This window comes from Hetaerina americana, unplaced genomic scaffold (genome assembly GCF_022747635.1).
Source record: "Hetaerina americana unplaced genomic scaffold, ioHetAmer1.1.p SCAF_17, whole genome shotgun sequence".
Classification (NCBI taxonomy): Eukaryota; Metazoa; Arthropoda; class Insecta; order Odonata; family Calopterygidae; genus Hetaerina; species Hetaerina americana.
Window position 1 is genome coordinate 3344417 of NW_027286730.1, and position 23386 is coordinate 3367802.

Consider the following 23386-nt stretch of genomic DNA (forward strand, 5'->3'; position numbering starts at 1 on the left):
TCATTCAATAATAATATAACGCAAGATAGAATGAAGGGGTTAAAATCTGCGGTTATATTATTTTTCTCAAAATAAAAATAACCGATAGATCCACATTTTCGATGATTTTTGTCGCACAAGTCAGGGTAATGAATGAGTTTTCTCCACTTGATTCCCAAATGGGGCTGAACAAAAGAAATAGAGATAGTCACCACCAGGATCCGAAACCCTGAGAAAAGGATAATTGCCTAACACCCCCTGCTGCAAGGCCCTTTTCGGCTCACTGGATTTGGATAGATAGATAATGACCGAATTCCCACTCCGAATACTCCTAACCCTTAAAGAGAAATTCCGGTGCCACACTTGTACGCCAAAAATCTAATACATATTTCTTAAGAATATGAGGTCAGTACACGTTATTTTTCAGTAGAATAGAAAAGAAAACTCCGCAGCTTAGTATAAATAAAGTTTTTGAAGCCGAGGGAGGGCATTTACTAAGATAGGAAATTGATTGTACACAACCTGAGGCACTCTAGCTTTCTGAAGACCATAATTGAAGGAAAATTGGAAAAGACAGATTGTAGAGGAAGACCTATGATGAACTACGAGAAGCAGGTAATGAAAAATGCCAGCGTAAGAAGCAGCGAGGGAATGAAGGGATTGGTAGGAAATGAGATAAAAACCAATCGGATAGATAATCTTAGATGACGATTAATTCAGACCTTATTGACATTTCTCAACGTTAGTGTAATGTTATTATAGTGATATTTTGATCTAAAAATGTAGTAATAAATAAAGTGACGTTACTCCAACTACAAGCTTGTCAGCTAATGGCTAATATTTAAACAAATAACGTTCATATTGCATCTCCTTGATATTAAGATTTAAATCCTAGATTTACGTTAACACATAACAATGACTCATCTTTGTACAATCTGAAATGATACTGGTAAACGTGCAATGACAATTAAGACTTTTTTTGTCAGCTTTCCATTAAAAAAGAGTGTCTTGCGAGGAAGAAATGGCATGGAAAGGAGGGAGCGGAAGGGAAGGGAACTGCGACTGGGGGATAACTCTCCGGATAGAGGAAACGACCCGACAATTTCTCGCTAATCCACCTTCCCCAACGTTTATTTTTTTCTCCGGGGGAAGAATTGGGAGATGAATGAGGCGGCCTGGGCCCTCGGGGTGTTCGATGTGCTTGTAACCGCGCACGGCCGTCGGGCACGGGGCATTAAGGGAAAGAGGGGGGCAGAGCGGAGGTGCGGCGGCGGTGTGGGGTTTGGCCAGGGTGATGGGGGGGGGGGACGTGTTAACAGCGGCAATCCACGGGGCGAGAGAGAGAGAGAAAGAAAAATTTGTGCGTTCGTTTTGAAACGGGGTGTGGGTTGGGAAGGGTAGGGGTCGGGAGTGGAAACGAAGGGGGGGGGGGGTGGAAGATAGTGGCCCTAGAGCTTTTGTCGAAAAAGAGAAAGAGAGGAGAAAAAAAACTAATGGGTGGAGGTGGAGGGATTTGTGGATCATAAAGAAATTTAAAAACGCCGTTTGGTGGTGTCCGTGTGGTGCTTGCGCGTTTATGGCAGCCTAATCAAACAGGTGCCAAGTGGATCGGTTTCATTTAAAATCGTAAAAAAGAACCGGAAAGGAGGAAAGGGAGGTAAGAGAAGAGAAAGAGAGAGAAAGAAGGATGGAAAGAGAGGGAGAGAGATGAGGGAAGAAGGGAAGAGAAAGGAAGATAGGTAGTTGAGCCGGAGAAACAGTGTGCGACTCTGTGTTGGCGAGTGTGTGTGTGTATGTGTGAGGGAGTTGGATGTATAGGGTTTTTAAGTTGGAAGGAATGATGTAGGAACCCTACGCAAGCCATCGTAAAATGAATATTAAATAATAATGGTAAAAAGAAGACAAGCGAGGGGGCTTCTCCGCTCGCATCCGATAATCTCTTTGTAATCCTCGCCAGCCTCACTTTGGGCTGTTGTGTTCGGCCAGTGTTCTTCGTTTGTGGGGAAAGTATGTCGCACCCGGAAAAAGGCCATCACTCCTCGCCGCGGATGGTCATAAGCGATAAAAATCAATGTGCCTTTGAATCAATCTAAGCGATGGGGGAGGGGAAAAACCTTTTTTTTATGGCGGTGAAACAACTGGTGGTTTTATGTAGTTGAGGGCGTTTATTGGGCATCCTCATATCGGGTGGTAATTAATACATTCAGTTATGCAAATGCGGCACGTTGATTTTTGACACCGTTCTCGAAAAAGGCGCTAATGCATGCTTATTTGCAGCTCATTTTATGGTCGAGTGTTGCGATTCCCGCGACCAGATATATATATTTATTTATATACACATATATATCCCTTTTTATTTACTTAAAATGTCCTTTTTAAAGCTAAAAAGGGACACTTTTGTTCAGAATTTTCGGCTCAGTTCACTGGTCGGCCATTCTGGCGCCCATTTAGTGGAAAAAATACGGTCGCCCTAATTCTTCGAGCTAATAGTTCTACCCGTGATCCTTTCACGCGAGCCTATTCTCTCTATCGCTCCGAAATAGATCGTTTCCCCAGCGAAAAAATGCAAAATATAGGGGGAATGATTTGGCTGTTGCGAGGGTTACATTGCAAAAATCCGCCTCCTGGAAGCTGGGTTTAATTTTTTGACACCTCGTCCTACCGTAAAAGTGGCTAGATCTCAGAACAACAGACTTATGTTTTTATATTGGGCTGTGGTTCATTCATTTGTGTAGCTAGTAAAAAGATCGTGCTGAGGTAATCAAGCCTGAAGTGGTGCCATAAATATTTTCAAACGAAGTTTTAGAGGTCTCATTGTTAATCACCGTCCAATAGAAAATGATTCCACAATATTCTCAAGGATATATATAGGTCCTGTAGTCAGTCAAATGGTGTTTCAAAAGAGTATTATGATCGGTAGCAACAAATGCCCAACTTTCAATGGTACTTCAGATAACGTGTACAAAAACTTGGGATTAACGAGTACTATGGCTCAAAAATACTAAATAATAGCCTGATGGGAAGGAAAAGTAATTCATCCAGCAGGCTAGCCTATGTTAGAGTCAAATTTTAAGGAGATGGATAGAGAGTGGTGTGTAATCAGGTTTTAGAAATACTGGAATTATTACATTTCTCAGAACATTTGAAGCGAAATGACGACATTTTTAACTGAGATGTAATTACACTTGGCCATATGGCCATTACATTTGTCACTTATTACGAAGTTCAACCGTCAAATCAGTAGATAAAATTTTGTTCTTAAACTTCTGATCTCTAACCAATTCTTTATGCACGTAACTAAATCAAGTCTTAAATAGTCTTCTTGAATTCGAATAGCCAATAACCCGCAAAGTATATTATAAATAGTAGTCTGTTTCGTGAATTCAAATTCGTAACTAATTCTAAACATATATAATCAATGTTAATTAATGAAAAAGTTTAAAAAATGATGGATTAATTGATGTTAGGAGATTTTGGAAGTTGATGCTTCGTCATTCGGTTCTGTTAAAGCCGACGCCTCTGTTAGGAACACTATCCTGATGGTGCGGCTTGCACAGGACTCTTAAAGCTTTGGCAAAAGAACCCGAATTTAATATTTGATTGATCCAAGGATTCCCTCAAAGCTATCTTTTTCCTCACCCAGGATTCCATGTGTCCACCCATATCTTCTATCAATAACATCTCCTGATTCCGCTATCTTCTTTCCCTGTAATGCTCCCCTCTCGCGTTTGTTTTCGGTAAACTACTGCGGCATACTGGAAAATATGTCCAATGACAAATTAAACAGTTTCTGGCGTCACTTGGTGGAAATTCTTCGTATTGAAATTAAATTTAGAATACTTCGCCTTTCCACATAAACCACTTTTATTACTACCTAGGTATCGTTATGGTATAACATCATCAGGTGACTCTTCTAGATTGTCAGTATTACACGACTTCTAAAACTTCCTTGAGGTCGGTAGATAAAGCACCATGTAATTAATCCTAATCAAGCTTCTACGGAAACATGATTCTCTAATTAGACCAATGCGGTGACCTGCAGCGTACCATGTAGATCAAGGTGTCCAACCTGTTTGCGCCTTTTTGCAGTACCCTAATTCGGCCCTTCAAAGCCTTAACTCTCCTTCATAATGCCCACAATAACAGTTTTCTTCCTCCCCCCCTGCATACCTGGGATACTTCCTTTTCCCGATTTTCAGTATTCCGGTGCCTTAATAGAAATAACCACAGAATTTAGTTTTACTCGCTCAATTATTTGTGTCGTGCCCATGGCAATGCTTAGGACGTGGGCAGTAAGGAAATGCTAACCTTTCTTAATATGGCAGTTTTATATACAGAGTGATTTCTTGCAAATCGTAGCGAAATGACAAGCATATCGACTAGGCGCCTAGAATATTGACCTAACCTATGAAGTCATTTACGAATATGGAGCTATTTGAACGTAGCTCATTATTTGTGGCCACACTTATATTCTTCCATAACTTCGTTTCAGATATCAAACGAATTGCAGAACTTAAATTTACTGAATGAACCCGGATCTTTTCTTCGAGTCCCTCATTCCCTCTCTTCCAGTCCAACTTTGCCTTACTAAACTAATAAACGGTCACCATACGGTGGCCCTACCCTACGGTGTGTGAAATTTACTCGTTCAACTGCCTCCATTCTTCCTATTCCCTGTGCTCCTGGTAGCTCCTGCGTGCCTGCTGTTACTTCTGTGTTTGTTCTTCCCTAGTGAAGTGTAGTTTAGTGTTAGCTTTAATTTTGTGAAATAGTTAGTTTATTTAGTTTTTGTGCTGTTTGTTATTAGTTTTTAATAGTTTGGTGGTATTCCTTGTGGGTACTCTTAGTGGCTTGCGGTGGTTTTTGTCCGTCGAATCTAATTGGTTATCGGTGAGTGTTTTATTTTCTTTACCATCTTTTTTCTTTCCTTTCTTTACTTACTTACAAAGCGTAACTTATTGATTGAGCTAAATTTAACTAACCCCTCTTAGAAATTTTAGCATAGTGTATACAGGTTAGCTTTTATTGGGAACTCAGTAGTTTAATTAGGATGGCTTCATCTAGGTCCCCTGTTGCCATGCTCGAAGGCACTGGCGAATGCGCGGCTTTAAGGGCCCGTATTGTCATGCTGGAGAGAATGGTGCGGGAGCTTCGATCGGTGATCGCTGGCCGGAGGACTCCCCTCAGGAGAGATGGTGCTCGGGGTGGGAATACGAAAACCCGCCACGCCCATATGGGTGCACGGATTCGTCCGAATGCTACACGTGGCTGGGCGATTAGAGACCTACCCCGTGTCCCATCTCCCAACGAGGGAGTGTCTCACGTCCGTAGGTCAGACGATTGGAGGGTTGTCTCTCGGGGCAAGGGGAAGGTAACGCTGCGGCGTGGATTGGACTCTGCGGAGGCAGATACCATCCCCGTCTCCAACAGGTACCAGGTGTTGTCGGATGACAGCACCACCGTACCTGCAGCCCCTACCCCTACTCCGAGGGCACTGCCTAGGGTAAGACGTCAGGGAACGGGAAGGGAGGGAATTGTAGTAATAGGTAGCTCGAATGTCCGTCGTGTAATGGTCCCATTGAGGGAGAGGGCGCGCCGCGTAGGCGCCGATCAACGGGTGACCGCCTGGTGTATACCAGGCGGAGGAGTCCCTCAGGTGACGAAGGCGATCGAGGCGGCGGTCAAAGGCACGAAGTGCTCTAGGCTGCAGGTCGTGGCCCATGTGGGCACCAACGACGTCACGGACCGTGGATCCGAGGAGGTCCTCCGTTCCCTTAGGGAACTGAGCTCCGAGGTGAAGCGCGTCCAGGGCGTCGAGGGGGTTCGGCTGGGACTAACGGTCTGCAGCATCGTTCCGAGGGAGGATCGCGGGTCTCTGGTTTGGAGCCGAGTGGAAGGCATAAACCAGAGACTATCGAGATTCTGCTCGGACATAGGAGCCTCCTTCGTCGACCTCAGACCAACCCTCCGATCTTGCAGGACTCCCCTTAACCGATCTGGGGTCCATTACACGGCGGAAGCGGCGAGTAAGGTAGCGGATAGGATACTCGACCACTGTAGGCCTTTTTTAGGATAGAGAGCAGGTCACTTAGTGGGTCAATAACATCTGGGGATAGCGCGTATAATATTATTAATAAAAATATAAAAGTCATTGACAACACTGGCAATGATTTAGAAAGACATGTGACACGCACTTCCCCACAAAGGCGTCCTAAATTACAGTCAGACACTAATAAGGACGTTATTCAACATCAAAATAATTTAACTATACTTGTTATAAATTGCAGAAGCCTCAAGAACAAATCAGCGGATCTAGAACACATAATCCAAACTCATTCCGCTGATATAGTATTAGGCACAGAGAGTTGGCTGTGCAATGATATTAATGACCAAGAAATTTTCCCAATAGATTTCAAAGTTTACCGACACGATAGAGATACAAGACCCGGAGGAGGGGTTTTCGTGGCAGTTAAAAGTCATTTTGAAAGCAGGCAAGTTTCATTTGAAAATAATAACATAGAAAGTGTTTGGTGCACCTTACTACGGACCAATCAACCCAACATAAATTTATGCTCTTTCTACAGACCTCCAGACTCAGATTTGAAAACACTTCACACCCTCAACGATCAAATTCACAAGTTTACACGTAAATATAATAACAGCATAAACATAATTGGTGGCGACTTTAACCTCCCTGGTATAGATTGGGACAGCAATATCGTTAAATCTGGGACCCGCGATCGCGAATCTTGCAATTCCATGATAAAATTGGTTCAAAGAAACTCCCTCCATCAAGCAGTACGCATGCCCACCCGTGGAAAAAACATATTGGATCTATTTCTTACAAACACGCCGGAACGTATTATTAGTGTATCAACTGATGAGGGCTTGAGTGACCATAAAGCAATTAATGTCCATTTGGACATAGCAATAAAAAAGATTGTTAAACCAAAAAGAAAAATTTATAATTACCATAAAGCAGACTTTGAATCTTTTGCCAATCAATTAAACTCTTCACTACCCGAGTTCAAAACCCGCTTAAGTCATGCCAACGTGGAAGAAACTTGGACAGAATTTGTCAATATCATGCAAAAAGGAATCGTAGATTTCATACCTATAAAAAACGTTAAAGCAAATCGCGACCCCAGGTGGTACAATAAAGACGTTAGAAAAGCCCTTCGAAAGCAGAGAATGCTACACTCTAGGGTAAAGAGGGCAGGCGTGAACACATCATCTCCTGAGAATACACAATTATGGGACACATATAGATCCTCTAAAATTGAAACCAAAAAACAATTACGTAGCGCCTTACTGGAATTTAAACGCAAAGTACTTTGCGAGCACTTGGACACTGACCCCAAAGCTTTCTGGTCATATGTTAGGGAAGTAAATGGGAGTAAACAAACCGTGGCTTGCTTAAGGGATTGTAGCAATGTAATTCATACAGACAGCGAGGTTAAAGCTAACATCTTAAATTCATTCTTCCAAAGCGTTTTCTCGAATGATGTTGCCACCGCATATCTCCAAGAAACAATACATACTCCACCCATGGAAAAAATAACAGTGGACCAACAAGGAATTCTAAAATTACTTAATGAGATTAAACCCAACAAATCCCCGGGTCCCGAAAATATACCAGCTAGGGTGATAAAACATTTAGCTCCAAACATTGCCCCGTACCTTGAATTTATATTTAACAAATCCCTCACAGAGTGCAAAGTACCTAAGATTTGGAAAACCGCGCAAATAACGCCTATTTTTAAAAGTGGTGACAGGGAGGATCCCAGTAATTACAGACCTATATCTCTCACTTCTATCTGTTGTAAAATATTAGAGCACATAATTGTCAGTTCAATAATGAGACACCTTGACAACATTAACTTTTTAAGTGACAATCAACACGGATTCAGGAAAACCCGCTCCTGCGAAACCCAATTAGGATTATTTACACATGATTTACTTGTATCTGGTGAGAGAGGTAGGCAAGTGGATGCCATCTTCTTAGATTTTCAAAAGGCATTTGATAAGGTCCCACATGGTAAACTCATTCATAAATTAAAGGTCGCGGGTATAAACAAGGGCGCTATAAGTTGGGTTAAAGATTTTCTTTCAGAGCGGGAACAGAGGGTAGTCCTTGATGGCGCTAGTTCCGACAGCGTTCGAGTCACGTCGGGGGTACCTCAGGGAAGTGTGATCGGGCCGTTACTTTTCTTGATTTTTGTTAACGATTTGAACCGCGAAGTGAAAAGTAACATTAGGATGTTTGCGGATGACACGGTGATCTATCGGGAGATATCTGGGGATGAGGATCGTTTTATTCTAGCGCAGGATTTAGATTGCATTACTAAATGGTGTTCTAACTGGGGATTGACTCTAAATTATAATAAATGTTCAGTGGTAAATTTCTTTAAAAGATCAACGGGATTTGCTTACAAATTAGCTGGAGGTGACCTAGCAGTAGTTGATACGGTAAAATACCTAGGTGTCACATTCACTAAAGACTTAACTTGGGGGACTCACATACGTAAAGTCTGCGGTCAAGCAAATAAAAAATTGGGATTCATTAGACGCATTGTCGGCAAAAGTGACTCAAAGGTCAAGGAACGCTGTTACCACGCTCTTGTAAGGCCTCATTTAGAATACGCATGCAGCGTGTGGGACCCGAGTGAAAAAGGTCTCATTCGGGAAATTGAGAAGGTTCAACGCCGGGCAGCCCGTTTTGTAAAAAATTCCTACGATAAAACGCAAAGCGTTACCGAAATGCTCATGGATTTGGGGTGGGAATCATTAGAAGAGAGACGATTCAATGCAAGACTGAAATTATTAAATAAATTCAGATCCGCATGTTTCAGCACCGAGGTCTCGCAGATTATTCGTACTCCTACATACATTGGTCGCTTGGATCATGCATATAAAATTCGGGAAATAGATGCCAGGACTAGCCGACTCAAGGACTCCTTCTTCCCACGGACAATACGGGATAGCAACTGTAGGATTATAGATAGTAAAAATTCCACTTGCCACCCTCAGTGTCTAAAAAATAATTAGTTCTACTTAAATGCATGCTCCTCCACTAACCTTATGTGTTTTGTTATAATAACCCATTCTTTCCGCATGATATCATTCGTGTTCTGTTCATCTGTTTTTAAGTTTCCCTTTCAGTCCCTCTTCCCTCCCGGCGGGGGGAAATTCCTGCTACCTGCAACGTTGGGTCGAATTCCCTTCCTTTTACTGTCTCTTTGGGGGGTTGAGTGTTTTGTGGTGCATTTTCATGTGGTAGTGATGTTTCACATTCTTGCTTGTTGTGTCCTGGCTTGCGTGTTTTAGGATGGCTTTCGTGCTGTATCCTGGGGTGCAGTTTTTTGTTGTTTTGCGGTGTATGTGTTTGCATGAGTATTGGATGGAGGGAGTTTTGCATGAGTGTGTGCGCTGCTGGGGTGTAATTTTCCGTGTTGTTTTTTGCATGTGGTATTTTTCGTTTTTACGGTTGGTGACCTAACACCCCCCGCCACACGCCCTTGCGGCGGCTTGCGGGGTATTATGTAGATGTAGATGTAGATGTAGCTCCATATAAAATTTTCAAACCAGAAAAAATCACGACTTCGTTTGTCTTTGAACCTTGAGAGAGTTATCTCCCGGATTGGCAATAGGGCCTCATAGCCGTCAGCTGAAAACAAGGACTAATATTTAATGAAAATAATGATGAGAGTACAAATCGTGGGAGTAAAACCATAGCCTTAGCCAACTACCAATGAATGACTAACAAGAAATACTACTAATATCAAAAAACCCTGCGAACTCACTCAGGCTTGCATTCACTTGTTCAATGGAATCCGTCTTCATCAGTTCCAGCGTTCTCTTCAATGTTTTGAGAAAAGATCATCCCCAGTGCCCCGAATTCGGGTCTTCCCTTGCGCAGTTGATCGCACTAACTACGCACTCATCAGGCGCAACAATCTCTTCTCATCCATGAAGGCATCCGGCTATCCAATAGCATATCCAATAGGCGATTTTAGCGACATTAGTTGTCTTCTTTCGTCTCTTTATCTTTAACCCTCAAGCTCTCCCTACCTCCTTCTTCCATTCACAATGTCCTTCTCATACTCACCACCTCCTCTCCTGCAGGGTATACCAACGAAAATAGAAAATGTATCATTACCCCCATTGCACTACGGTAGGAAAGATCATATCAATAACTGTAGAGAGATTAAGTGTAAAGTAGATAGATTCAAATTATCATCCCGGCAGGGATAAAAATATTCGGGTCAAAATTAGTCTGGTTTGCAGCCACCCTCAACCACACACCCTTGCGGTGGCTTGCAAGGTACTAAACATATTTAAAAAATTTAAATGACGGCCAATTTTTCGCACACACCACTCCAAATAGAATAATTTTGCTGGGACAGTGGCGGAATATTTATCGAAAGAAGTATATACTGTAGTAATAACAGAAATTCTGTCGACGTTGCTTTGTTAGATTATCATTAATTTTCGACTCTCCTTCTATAGCTCTTGTTTAGGCTTTTCTCTTTTGAAGCCCTCCTTATTGTTTTATTTGATTTGTGGATGCAATATTTTAAATAATTAGATATTTTGACTAATTATTTATAAAATAATGGGCTATGATCCCTAGCCGTCAATATCCTCTCAACCAACTGACCGACAACGTTTTTCTCGCTCCGCCGCCACTCATGTTAAAAAAGATATTAATAATTATTCGATGGAAATCAATATCGTTTTATTTCAAGAAATTTAATTTGTACCATAATTTTTATAATATTATTAAAATTATCTGAATTTCGTTTTTTCTGTTGCCAGTTTTTGATCCTCATCTTAATAATGCTGCGTACAACTATACTTGACTAAAGAAAGGTTCATTTATGTACATACCAACATTTGTTGAAGCTCTGTCCATGTGCTTTTTGATGAAGATTTTGGTAGTATTCTTCTTATATCTTCTATATATTTCCATGTGAATGAATATATGTATATATATATGTATATATATATATTATATGTATGTATGTATATATATATATATATATATATATATGTATATATATATGTATATATATATATATATATTCATATATAAAAAACACAGATGTAGATTTTTAGAATATAGAGACACAAAGAAAGGACACTCACAATTTGTTATTTACGTTTCGACAGCACGGCTGTCGTCTTCAGAAGATATTCATATATATATATATATATATATATATATATATATATATATATATATATACATACCATATGTAGACGTATACATAACATGTGGACGGCACAATAGAATACAAAATAAAATATATAACACGTAGAAGGACACTCACATTTTAGATTGTTCGAGCTTTCGGCCTTCTTCAGGTCAGGCTGAAAGATCTCGGATGGGGACTATGGAGTATGGGGGGGTAGGTGCAGGGTATGCTGCTGGAAAGGGAATTAAAGATGGTGGTTAAGGGTGAGAATTTTAAAAGATCGGAAAGCTAGTACATATGCGTATTCCCGAGTTCTCACCTCTGCATTGGTGGCGGAATCGATTAGGAATTCTAGGATGGTTAGGGAGAAACACTAGTCTAAGGAAAGGTTGTAGGAAATCGCGTGTGATGGGATAGGAACAGAAGACAGTGAGGCAGGATCACAGGAGTAGCGGTGATTGTTCATTCGAATGGATGAGTGGGTAACGCATTCGCCTATGTAAAATTAAGTGCATTGTTTGCATGACAAAAGATAGATGATGTTTTTCGAGAGGCAATCAGCGTGGGAACAAGGTCAGGGGACAATGAGGGGATTTGAGGAGAGGGGAGCAGATCTGATAAGCAAACATGTTCTACATCGGTGGCGGTTGCTAGTCGGGGAAATATGAGGAAATTTGTCAGGGTGAGGCGCCAAAGGATTGGTGGATCTCAGAAGGCTTTTGAGAATGGCGGGTTGTCTGTATGCGAGAGAGGGGCATTGGGGCAGTAAGGATGAGGTAGCGTCATTGTCGTGTAAAATAGGAAACAGTTCTTTAAGAAAAGTTCTTATTCTGTGGGATCCGGGCTAATAGGTGATGATAGGCGTCAGATTTGGGGTTGTTTTTCCGTGGTGTGCGAGGTCGGGTGGAGCGCTGGATTTTATTCTGTAGGAGCTTTTCTGGGTAACCGCGTTTGTGGAGTGCATGGTGTACATTGTGGAGGTATTTGTTGAGGGATGCTGTGGTACTGCAAATCCGGTGTCCGCGGATAGAGAGAGAGAGTTGGAAATCGAGCGTTTGGTGTGAGAAGGGTGACAGCTGGTGAAGTGTAGGTATTGCTGATGGTTAGTGGCTTTGATTTGTCCTGAAGTGGTGAATTTGTTATTGTGAAGTGAGATGGTTGTGTCAAGAAAGGCGATGGTGGAGTCTGAAATGAAAGAAGTGAATTTAACTGTGAAAGAAGAATTTCAGGTCGATAAGAAATTATTGAGAGACTCAATCTCTATGTCCAGAGAATAAAAATGTCGACCCAGAAGAGATGCTGGAGTGGTTGCTGTAAACGGAAGGTCTCTTCAAGGTTGCCCATGAAGAGATTGTCGTATGATGGCGCCATCCTCGTTCCCATCGCTGTGTCTTTGGTTTGTAAAAAGAAACAGTTTTGGAACGAAAATGCGTTCTTTTTCAGGATGAAAGTGGCTATATTGAGGTGAAATTCGCTCGAAGGGCGCTGGGGTAGGTGGCGTAGAGAAAGTGAAAGTTAAGTTTCGCAGCAGTACCACATGTGATATGGTACTTAAAGATTTATTTATGAAATATTTAATCAGTACATTCAACAAAATATTATATAAATACTTCAACTGGCAACAGAGTTATATAGTTTATAACTTTGTTACCAGTAGTAGGCAACAGTTGTATATTATCTAGCTTTGTTTCCTACTATATCCGTATATTTCGGGCCCATGTGATGCAGGTTGATTTCAGAGTACATTTTGGAGTAAAAAAGTGCGTATTCTGGGCCAGGAAATTCGGCATTTTAAATATGAATAGCTAAATAAAGAAGAAATACCATAGAAGCAGTTGGTGTAGGTAAATAAATCAATAGAAGAAGTGGGTAACCTAATTGATTTCTCCATTGATACCTTACGGACGTTTTCCCCCGGACGTTCTTCAGTAATGGCTCTGGGTATTACCTAAGTGGACACTTTTCAAATAGCGCTGAATATTAGGAAATCGTGATTGATTTACATTAAACCATGCAAGTCACCGCGAGAGTGAGTGGAAGGGAATGATCAGAAATTCGCAAAAAATATTTAAAATACATTTTCAAAATAATTTCAATTTTGTAGATCATGATAATTACATGTGCCAGCACTACGGTATCTAAGCGAGAATTGCTTCTCTACGCATAAGGGAGGAGCTGTTAGTAACTAAAAGAACATGGGGAAAAGGTTAGATGAAATAATGACAGCATACCAGGCTACTTAGAATAAAAAAACGAAAAATACATCCATCCCCCTTACGTGGTCGCCTACTGTTATTCTGATCCCTTATCGCTCGCGGGAAAAATGACATCTTAAATCAGTCGGTTCTACACCTGATCTCTTCTACCGTACAATGGGGCTAATAATAAATTTTCAACATCATCTCTAAAGTTACCTGCTTCCAGTTTACGCAAGAGATTTGATCTGTAATTTAATCTTTGCTCCGTGAGTGATTCCCAACCTAGTTCCTCTAATAATCAAGACACGCCTCTTAGTTTATCATCACAACGTTTTACATATCTAACTTCTCTACGCTGCACTCGATCTAATTCTCGCACTTACGAGTACTTGTACTTACGAATCGAAAACGAAATTCAACATAAAAAAATGTGCAATAACATAGCAACATACTTTCATGCCAACATATTCGTTCAACATGCTTTCTTGTGAAACTTTCCTCGAGATCTTATCACAATTATTTCTAATTTAATTGTGCAAAGTAAATAATGCAAAGGAAGCAATAAGAATGTACTAAACATGAATTTCGTATCGGAGTTGATGAGAATGAATTATGGTCGAACCTGAGAGTTTTGATGAACTAAAATTATCCAAATATATGCAGATTTGTGGTATCAAATGATGTACAAAGTTGGACGTTTGTTCAAGTTATGATTAAAAATTTTCACTAATACCTAAAATTTTAAAGTGTACGGTACCATATTTGAACGTAGCACCTGACTCTACAAGCACTTAACCAGTCAAACGTAACGCGTAACACTTGACTCTTTTGCTTGCGCATGTGGCATGATTTGCTTCAATAAGAAAATATGAAGTTTTCATTTAATTGTAATAATCCCAATTTTTTCAAGGTTTGTCGCGTTTGACTCCATCATAATTTGTAATCAAATACTATTTTCCGTGTTTTGCAACCCTTCGTGCGCGGCTGTCATACGCATTCTGGTGGAACAGATGCAGGATTTTAATTATTTGAATTGAACCTTAATCTTGTAAGCAAATGTACCTTAGCTTGTATTAACACGACTACAATATTCAATGAAATACCTACCTCTATGTGTGGACCTAGCTCTATCAATTATTCAACTCTTGTTATACTTGAAACAACTACCATGCCCTTCATAAGTTGTCCATCTTGTTAGACATTTTGTATTTTAAGTATTCGTTATTTTTGTGCCAATCAATAAATCGTGAATGTGTCTCTAAGTTGACGTAAATCAATGATTGATAGTCGGAATAGTGTGTCTCTTCTTCGGCCACTGCTTCAGTGATTGATGAGAATCACACCTTAATCTAAAATAAGTTGAAAGCTGATTCAGAGAAGAGATGATTATAATTGATCCACTTGTACGGTGAGTTTACTATTCTTGTAAAACACCAATTTGAAGTTTTATCGACGGATGCGTCGGCTATAAATCACCCTTTACTTCCCATGTTTGTCCATGTCTAACGGTACACATTTCTTTACAAGCATACTCAACTAGTCATAACATGCTTATCGGGATATGTAGCATTCTCTGACAAATTTTTAAATCAAATGTTCATTAAATTGAGATGCTCAATTAAATAGCAGAATTATATGGAGCAGATAAATAAAAGCAGGGTTAAATAAATAGAGTTGGAATAAAATGCTAATAATGACCATTGATCAATGAAAAATATTTGTTACCAAGTTTACATCGCGATTAAAATTCTAATCTGAGTTTACTGAGTTCTTATTTCGTTTGAGTAACTTCAAGAATAAAATGACATCGGCTCGAAATGTTCATTGACTGCCCGAACGGGCACGTGTAAACCGTCCCGGTGAGTGAAGTCTCATCTTTACCGGTCTTTATACATAAGATACGCACGAAATTGAAGAAAGAAACACGGGTGAAATGAAAGTGTGGTTTGCGAGAAGAATAAACTTAAAACTAGGAATAAAATATGAAATCTTAGCCTAACAAGAAAAGAAAACCGACAGGGAACGGCTTTTTACAAACAAGTACAAATATGAACGCCAGAAACAGCAATAACTGCTCACCGGCGCACTCTGAGCATCGAGGGACGCTTGAGAATAATGAAAAGCTTTCCCCAAAATCTGATTATTTGTGTTTGCACTCGCATAATTATTTTCGACGGCAAATTATCAAATTGAAGTTTGATTTCCGCCCGTCGAAGTTTAGTCTGTCGTATTTTGATGCATTCTGTGCGCCCTTCCCATGAAATGATCCCACCTCTCATATCTTACAATTGTGTTGTTGAATTTCCATTACTTCCAATATTTCATTCTATACTACCCACTTCTAATCTTCCACTCTACGCCCTACTTTCATAATCGTGACCACAGAAGTAGGCTACGTTACCAACTACAGCCGAAATAGATGTATAGAAATAATACCCAATTATTAAATAATGCCAAGCGTCATTTACTTTAATCAGCATCCTCCTGTATTGATGCCTGAGTAGATACGTGACTAAGGCACAACGGTAATGGGGAATATTAGATGCTCCCCATCCCTTTGTTATCCTCCCTATATCTTAATTACATAAATTATTTTATTAATGTCAATCTGCTGTTAGCGAATCCTTACTCTCTTTAGATGAAATATCAACTTAGTCCATTTTATTCTAATATCAATTCTGTGCTTTATTAGTACTTCCCAGAATTATGAAATTCTTCCGATAATTCCCATTTTTACTGCCCTATTCCCCTGGATTTTTTTCTCGTATCCTATAATATGCAGTGAATATCGTTGTTCATTGTATAATAAAAGTGAAGGGAGGAAGAAGATACGCGGAATTGAAGAAGGGTTTATCGAATTGTCGGACGTCAGGTTGTGTTTTGCCCGGAGAGGTGAAGATATTTATTTCTATGCAGCCAGAGCCCATCCAAAACCTACCTTACACGGCAGAATAACCATAATAATTATATGTATAATATTATAGATCTGGTGTATATAATATGTGTTGCATTTTTCAAGTATCTTTTCCCTGGATAAGAACAGGTCTCTTACGTATCCTTACTTCTCCACCAAAAAGAGAATTTCATGCTAATCATGCTTCGGAGAGAATGAGCATGCTCATAATTTCTTGGAGTAAACGATTCCTTTTTGTATTATTTTTATTCATTTCATTGATTTACAGCATAAATATTGTAAATGATACGCAAAAACTTCACTATTTGCCATATTTATTTCTCTTTAATGTTTCATATTAAATGAAAGGATATCTTGGCTAATTTAATTTTTCCTTCATTTAATTGCATTAGGCTATTAGGATATTACGGTATCCAATCCTCTCAACTTTCATTGAAAATTAAAAAATAATTATTTTATAAGTAGTGCAATAATTATTTATTTCTCATTTCCAAAGAGCTAATTATTATATAGAATAAGTTTTCAAACAGTTTCATGAGTGAGTATAATTAGTTCAAATACATTTTCACTGTAATATTTAAATTTTTGACCGTAGTTTCATGTCGCAGAGGTTTTTAACATAGCGATTTTCCTCAAGCTACTTTATCCTACTAGGGTATTTGTTGAGCATTGTTCGAACGAAATGGTTAATTAATAGGATATATATTTGACAAAAATACTCATTTAAGGAGCAATTTTAAGTGAAAAGACCAACGTATATAATTGCATACATTGCAAAAGCTTTTCCCGACGAAAAGTATGCTTTTCGACGCATTTTGAAAATACATCAAATACGATATCGAAAACAAATGTGCCATAGCCTTAGCGTTTGTGACTACGGTGTAAAAATCTCCATTAATTAATTTAATACCAGTATTAGGTTTATTGAGTACTTCAGCTTGCAATGTTTTTCATAAGGATTATACATTTAGGAATTTGCATAAATATTTCTCTCCATCGAATTGAGCAAATATAAAAAATGTTTTGGGTAGTTAATCTACGAATAAAAAACTTATCGGGTGAGAGAATATCATCAATTTCTAAATATTCCTCTGGCGACGATATTTCCTAAAATCGTGATTGGGAGTCGAAAATACAGGTATGTAGATAGAGAAATATTCACGACGTTGTTCACTTAATCTATAATTTCATGCTATCTCATACCTTCGCCCACAATAGTATAGGGAATCATCTACGCAGTGTAACACTTCTGGTCACTCGACATTTCATTTGAATCTTCGAGAAATGCTGGAAGGCACCAGTAGAGTGATTTCACGGTGTGCGGCAGGAGATGGTTCCACGCCAGACATGGATTATCGGCTTCCCACTCTAATAAATAGTTGCGTATTTAGTAACACTCTAAGACCCTCCCACGCCCCAGCTATTTCCTTCAGGAAGCTGATTCACGAAGTGTGAGTGGTCTTCGCCCAACCTCGCTTGATTTACCCCCGCAACAAAAACCTGGTCCGCTTTCGGAAGACCCGAAAGGATTCGGGACTAAGGCCAAGGACCCATTCATAGATGCGCCGCGTGTTTATGAATATGGCAGCGGGGTGAGGGGAGGGAAATGAGGCCTGGGCGTGGGGGCGTGGGGAGGCCGGGGGAGAGTGTTTCCGATGGGGGAGGGAGGGGGTTGCGAGCGTGGGCGTCCGATGGTGGTGATGCGAGGGCCTCTGCCCCCCACCCTCCCTCCCCGCCCTCTCCCCTTGGAATGTATCCAGCGCACACCTGTTAGGCGGGGCCCACCCTCCACAACCCCCCTTCGCCCGTAGTCCACGGACCCTCCGCACTCCAGCCTCACCCCCCCTTATCCTCTCCTCCACCCCCCCTCCACCTCCCAACATCCTCTCATCAGCCCGCCCTCCCTCCCTCCACCCCCTCGCATAACCTAGAGACGCACCCCTACCACCCACTCCCCTCTCACTCCCCCTCCGCTGACGTCTGTAATTAGCCAGGTCTCCACCCCGCAGCGCTGTTTGTCTTCCCTCTCCCGGTGTGTCTGCCCTCTTCCCATTCCCGCCCCATCCACCTCCCTGTCTTCTCCCACATCCCTCTCTTTCACCTCTCTTATCCCTCTCCTAATCTCTCCGCGCCCCATCTTCCGCTGCTTTTCCGCTCGCTATAACAATAACCTCGCAGCCGCGCCCACTTCTTCCTCGCCCCCTTCAACCCCGGACAGACATCTCCGGACTCCCTCCCTCTCCCCCACACCCCTCCCTCGCCCGCTTCCCTTCGCTCGGCACACGTTTCATGGCGCGGGATCGAACCCCTAACGCGGGTGCTTTGGTTTTGGTTGCTCATATTTTTTTTCCTCACCGTCTTTTGACTCGCGTTACTCATGTGTAACCATGTGCTACGATGTTCAGCTATTATGTCCACTTTTTATTGAAATTGCTGAAGTATTGCTCGCCTAAAGTATGAGCATTTGTCGACATAAGATCACAATTATTTGTAAAAAAAAGTGTGTACAATGGACAAACCTCATCCGACCTCATCTAGGTACAAGTCATGGCTTCGAGAAATAGTTTTATGAATCTTTGTACTCTCACTAAATTGGCTTGTGATGTGATCTGAGAAATTGGGCATGTATGAAAAATAAATTTGGTTTTATACTATATAAGGTGAAAAGAAGACATTCAGCATGGTGAGATATTAGTCTAGCAGAAAAATTTGTTTGCTAAAATACATTTGGCAGAGAATCATGAAGTTATCGAAACTCAATTTGCCATATATGTTCTCATAAATATATTTAATGTATTAAAACATATATACTTTTAACTTTCCTACGTCATTTAGCTATGAGAAAAGTCATAAGTCATCGACAATTTTATGTGCTGCATTTTAAGCAAATAAAAACAAATAGGAGATTATTTTCTAAATTTTGACGCATCATTCAAGATGAATACTTATTTCCCTGAACAGTAACTATGAAAATTATGAAATGGGAATTTTTTTTCACTTTTACGTTCTTTATATGCTATAGCTAGAAAATAAGCCTCCTTGTTCCTTCCTCTCAATTGCATTGAGAATATAGAATGCTATGCAATGCCAGTTAGTCGAACTAAATTTCTGGCAGTTTTGTTTCTGGCAGTCAATTAATAAATTCAAACTATTCACTATCTTTGAATCTTAAAATTAGCAATGGCAATCTCGAAGACGAACCAGCTGATTCTAGTGGGGGTGATTTCCGGCTAATCTGCATGCTGTAGGTACGAATTTCACTTAGTATCAATAGAGTATCTATATATACAAACTGTAACGAAATTTAGGTCGTAATAAAAATATTCTAAGTGAGAAAGCAAAATGTCTTCTTTCATCATGTCATCTGTTTAATGAATGATATGGAATTTAAGAGCTGCGTACGTGACTTTAACTCCTTAGTCGTGGCCATTGGGTTCTTAATTACTGCTGAGATGGTATCAAGTTTATATTGTAAAAGCATCGTAATTTATATCATCGCTTGTAACGAGGGAGAAAATCTTGGGTTCGTGGGCTAAAATTTATAGTTTGAAAATTATTAAATAGGGATTATTTTCACTTTTCGTAAGTTTTACATTGTAAAAATTATATCTTGTGGAAAAGCAGTGTTATTTTGATTCTTCCTTATACATTACTAAGATAGAGTATCATTAGCTAACGAACTAAATGCAATTAAAATGTAGTGTGAGACATAGGATCTGGAATTAAATTAGAATCAGAGAGAGAAAGAGAGTATTTTGATAAATATTTGGGGGAAAAGTACTTCAACAGAAAATTATCTATACAGGGAACCAAAATTACACACGTGCAATCGGTAAAACACTTAGATGTAACGATAACTATGGATATGTCCAGGGGAAGACGCAGTCGTGAACAATGCGGAATAGCTAATAAAAAGTTAGGATTCATAAAAATAATACTGGGGAAATGTAATGAAAGGATGAAGGAGCTTTGTCATTTACAGTTAGTTAGGACCCCTTGAGTATGCTGCAAGTCTATAGGATTCTCATTAGGTAGGCTTATTTTGGAACTAGAGCGAGTGCAACGCAGAGCAGCTAGGATTGTGAAAAGATTTTATGACAAGGTGGCAGCCTCACGACACTATTGGAGGAACTAGGATGGGGGCCACTAGTTGACCGTGGGCTTGAATACAAGTTAAATTTACTTTGGAAATTTGAGGCAGGTTACTTATCTGAGGATATAAAGGACATATTACAGGCCCCCACTTACTATGGTAGATCAGATGACCAAAATAAAATCAGGGAGATTTATTTTAGAACGGATAAATTCAAAATGTAGTTTTTTCCTCGAACCATTATAGACCATAATAGACATACAGCAATCGCGTAGGAGGTAATTAGAAATGGTAGTGCATATATTTGTCGGTATCTTGCACATTCCTTCCTGCATGTTATTTTTTTATTCAATATACACACTTTTGAAACATATCTGCTGCATGATTTGATGTAGGCATCCTGTTATTAAATATTGTTGCATGCAATTACTTTATTTGACCTAATACCCCCCGCCACACGCTCTTGCGACGGCTTGCGGGGTATTGTGTGAATGTAGATGAATATTGTGCACTCCAAGAAAATTATGATTGATTTAACCTGTACTGAGAGTATGGGCAGAGAATTTAAAAGAGCGTTATTATCCTTCGCTGGTTCAGCCTAACATAGAATATGTTGCCAATGGGTAGGATTTTCCCGAAGTCGGTTTGAGTGCCACGTTAGATCTTGTATAAAACAGAGGAGCCATATTTTTAAAACGATGTTACGATAACCTCATTAGCAGAACATAATTAGTAGAAGGAACAATCTATGAATAACTAATGGAAGGAAGACTAAATTATAGATTAAATCGCAAACATAAAAGATATTATGTATATAAGAAGCAGGTTTTTTATGCAATTTTACCTAATTCCGTTGTTCAACTTTAGTAAAGATCTAAAAAGTGAGATTGTTTAATTTGCTTAATTAATCTGACTGAATTAAAATGTAATTATATCGAGAATGGCAACAGATAAGTATGCTTGCCTAGAAAGACGCTCAGAAAAAAGATAAGCGGATCTCAAGTTGGGACCATTATCCTATCTAACTCTTGTTTCACTGTAGCAAACTCTATGGGATTTCCCCGCACGAGTAGAGTTGTACCTGTGAGCTTAGATGCTCTAGTGCATGTTAAGCTACTGCAAACATTATTTAAATACTTTAAGTTATTCAACTTCATCATTGGTCCCTAATATTTTAATAACACATTTATTTTTTGACATTTTAAACCGATAGTAAATTAGATAGAGTAAATTAGCAAGAATTGATTTATTAGATATATAGGGTTATATTAGAGGGATAGGCGGCTTATTCGTAACCTGAACATATATCTCAGGATACTCAGGTGCTAGGGGCTGATGGAAATTCGAGATGGGCAGGGCTAGGAAGAGAAATAAGATAGGATTATACACTAATACCCGTACTTTTCAACGTTTATGTATGTGAAAGAAATGGTAAAAATATCAAGGGAAGAAATGATAATAGAAATGAAAATAGGTAGGTGATTCAGTTAGGTTCGCAAAGGAATACATCCATTGTGATGAGTGAATTGGAAAATCAGTGTGGTAGGTACTGGATGAGAATCAATGTAAACAAGGCAAATATTATGACGTTTTCGAGAAAGTGGAAGCTAAGTTAAACGTTCAAACAGGGCAGCATAAACTGAAGAAAGTGGATCAGCTGGAAGTGTTTTGGAGCAGCATGGTCAAATTAGTTGGGACATAAGAAGAAAAATTGTGCTACGTAAAGACGCTTTCACAAGGAGGGAGAAATTATGACAGGGACGTTGAGTAAGGGCATTTAGAAAACAACCGTTAAAACTTTGTGTAGGTCTAGTTTTGTACGGCTCGAAAACTTCAATTGGAGGCTTTTGAGATATGAGTGTTAGAGAGAATGGGGAAGGTAAAACGGGTGGAATGGAAAACAAACGCATTACCAGGCAGGGGAGAGAATTGTTTGGAGAAATACAATGGTTGTAGGAAAGGTGATAAATGCAGATCATTTTGTTATAAGATGGAATTTTGAAGGCTGTAAGACGGTTGAGGATGTTAGGCACCTTGGACAGTATGAAGGGAGTTAGCAAATATACAGACGCGAAGAACAGGTTATTATAGTGTTGGGTGTCCCGTTGTGTCTTGTAAGACGAATCTAAAAAATATGAGATTTTTTTAGTTTGAGTTCAAATTTGTTAAGTTTAAGCCATGACGGATGAATTTTTGAATTTATCACACTGAAGCATGAACATTCATGGTATACTATATCCATGCCGAAGAGTTGATTTTAAAAAGTATGACTGATTGATTTTACGTATGAGAGACTGAGAAGTTAGTGGAGGACTCGAGGGCAAAGGGAAGTTCTGAATGTGGAACAGACAGACCACCATATAGTAGTTGCGAAGTAGGTCTAAGTAGAAAGCGGGTAGTAAGGAAGATTAGAGCGCAAAAGGAATAAAGAGTGAAAGTAAAAAAAATGCAAGAGGTTTACGTAATAATGCAATTAGAGTGCATAAAACCTTGATCCCTTGATGGCAGTAGAAGGAATAAAATTTAAAATGGCGTTTTTTCCCACACCATTAGAGATCAAAATATATATAACCATAAGAATATATATATATATATATATATATATATAATAAAAATATATATAAACATTGGCACGAAGGCGACATTTAGTTTTGGTAGTGAATATATAGACCTATCTTTTTAACATTCCTCACGCATGATTTGAATATATCCTGTTATTGAATATCCTTGCATCTAAGTGCCTTCTTTCGTGCGATTAACTTAATTACAGTGCATGATCAAACTAATGTTTGTATAGAGGTGTCATGATTGTGATCATGTAAGCATGGCCCGTGACCTGACACACCCCACCACACGCCCTTGCGGCGGCTAACGGGGTATGGCGTATACATTCATATTGGTGAACTCGAATAAGGCGGAACGGGGAAAAGAATAACCGTCAAAAACGGAAGTTTTAATGCCACCTTGTGGGGTCTGAAAGTTATGATTGTTTAATTCGCTAAAA